This window comes from Musca vetustissima, unplaced genomic scaffold (genome assembly GCF_032173495.1).
Source record: "Musca vetustissima isolate MV318-11 ecotype Yass unplaced genomic scaffold, APGP_CSIRO_Mvet_v1 utg67558, whole genome shotgun sequence".
NCBI classification, from domain to species: domain Eukaryota; kingdom Metazoa; phylum Arthropoda; class Insecta; order Diptera; family Muscidae; genus Musca; species Musca vetustissima.
Genome location: NW_026887235.1, coordinates 101,213 through 103,876, shown reverse-complemented (window position 1 = coordinate 103,876; position 2,664 = coordinate 101,213).

Genomic DNA, 2,664 nt, shown 5'->3' with positions numbered 1-2,664 from the left:
ATATCTAAATCTGAACCGATTTTCAAGAAACTTTATACACATCATTCTAGACCTAATTCATTGCGCTGTGCCAAATTTCGTGCAAATCGAAAGATATATAGGCACTTTGGTGCCCCTTTTACATTAAGTCGGACGAAAATATATATGGGAGCTATATCTAAATCCGAACCGATTTTCACAAAACTTTGCACACATCATTCTAGACCTAAATCATTAGGCTTTGCCAAATTTTGTGAAAATCGAAAGATATATAGGGACTTTGGTACACCATATACCTTAAATCGGGCGAAACTATATATGGGAGCTATATCTAAATCTGAACCGATTTTCACGAAACTTAACACACATCATTCTAGACCTAATTCATCGCGCTGTGCCAAATTTCGTGCAAATCGAAAGATATGTAGGGACTTTGGTTCATCACTTACATAAAATCGGACGAAACTATATATGGGAACTATATCTAAATCTGAACCGATTTTAATAAAAATTAGCACACATCATTCCAGACTCAATTCAGTACGCTATGGCGAATTTCGTGCAAATCGACAAATATATAAGGTCTCTGGTGCACCAATTATCTAAAATCGGTCGAAACTATATATGGGAGCTATATCTAAATCTGAACCGATTTTCACCAATTTCAATAGGGTTCGCCCTTGCACCAAATAATTGACCTTTACCAAATTTTGTTCCATTCGGATCATAAATGCGACCTGTACTTTGTATACAACTTAACATCTACAGACGGACGGACATGCATAAATCGACTTACAAAGTGATTCTATGCATATTATCAAAAGGAACTATGTGTCCATATCGTTTCCTTTTGCCTGTTACAAACATATGCACAAAGACATAATACCCTATACCACAGAGTGGTGAGGGGCATAAAAATCCGCGAATTTTGGTATGGATGTTTTTTTAATCTACAAAAAAACTGTGAGCGGAGCAGTATAGTCGGACGGGGCCGACCATACGATACCCTACACAACTACCACGAACTCTAACTATCTGAGGATGTTTATTCCGAGTCTGAGTAATATTTCGTGATACTTGCCCCCTCTTGCCCGATTAGAGGTCAACAACACCTCTTCCTTACTTTTTCGAATATTCAGTACAGTCCTTCTAATTACTTGTCCAGATTACCTTCACGGTGGGTTGTGTAGTGATTTTCGGATTATATATATTAAAAATTATATATATTATATTAAAAAAAATTATGTTTTCGGTCCATTTCATCCCAAATCGTAGGCGTTGTTCTTGACCATAATCGGAACTTCATGAAAAATTTTAAAGCCATCAGCGCGATATGTCCCACTCTAATATGGTAATGGAATACAAATTTTGTAATTTTTCACACAAAAGTCGGGGTCCATTTGCACCGCTAAATATTGACCGATCTTTATGAAAACAGGCATGCTTATTCTTTAGCCCGATCCCGTTTTCCATGTGCGTTGCGTTGTTTGGGCCATAATTGCGGCCTCTGGAGCGAGCAGAAAAACGGACAAAAATTAAGTATTTGGTCCATTTTATCCCCTAAATATTTACCGATCTTTTCCAAAAACAATAGGGGTTTTCATTGACCAGAACCCATTCCACATGTAAAATTTCGTGAAGATTGGTCCATAACTGTGGCCTGTGTCGTGTTTACAAATGGACGGACGGACGGACACATATGTCTAGATCGATTCAGCTATCGAGATATGACGATCGGTATAATTAAAGATGGGTCTAGGACCAATATTTCGCGGCGTTACAAACTCTTGGGGCTGCACAAAGCTATAATACCCTGACAACATAGTTGTGTAGGGTATAAATATTGTTTTTCAAATATGTTGTAGAAATGTGTACCCAATCCTGGCCCGATGTACCTTCAAATATTGTTGTCATTTTGTCTAAAAATCTGTCCCATCAACCTGTCACCTCTTTATACCCTTCACCGCACTGTGGTACAGGGTATTATGTCTTTGTGCATATGTTTGTAACAGGCAAAAATAATTGAGATAGACCCATGGTTCCTTTTGAGAATATGCATAGAATCACTTTCTAAGTCGATTTATGCATGTCCGTCCGTCCGTCTGTCTGTCTGTCCATGTTAAATTGTAAACAAAGTACAGGTCGCATTTATGATCCGAATTGGATGAAATTTGGCATAGGTCACTTATTCGGCCCAAGGACGAACCCTATTGAAATTGGGAAAAATCGGTTCAGATTTAGATATAGCTCCCATATATATATTTAACCGATTTAATGTAAACGGTCCCTATATATCTTTCGATTTGCACGAAATTTGGTACAGGCTAATCATTTAGGTCTATATTGATGTCTGCCAATTTTCGTGAAAATCGGTCCAGATTTAGATATAGCTCCCTTATATAGTTTCGTCCGATTTCATGTTAATGGTGCCCCAAAGTCCCTATATATCCTTCGATTTGCACGAAATTTGGCATAACGTACTTAATTGAGCCCAGAATGATGTCTGCCAAGTTTCGAGAAAATCGGTCCAGATTTAGATATAGCTCCCATATATAGTTTCGTCCGCTTTCATATAAATGGTGCCCCAAAGTCCCTATATATCTTTTGATTTGCACGAAATTTGGCATAACGTACTGAATTAAGCCTAGAGTGATGTCTGCCACGTTTCGTGAAAATCGGTCCAGA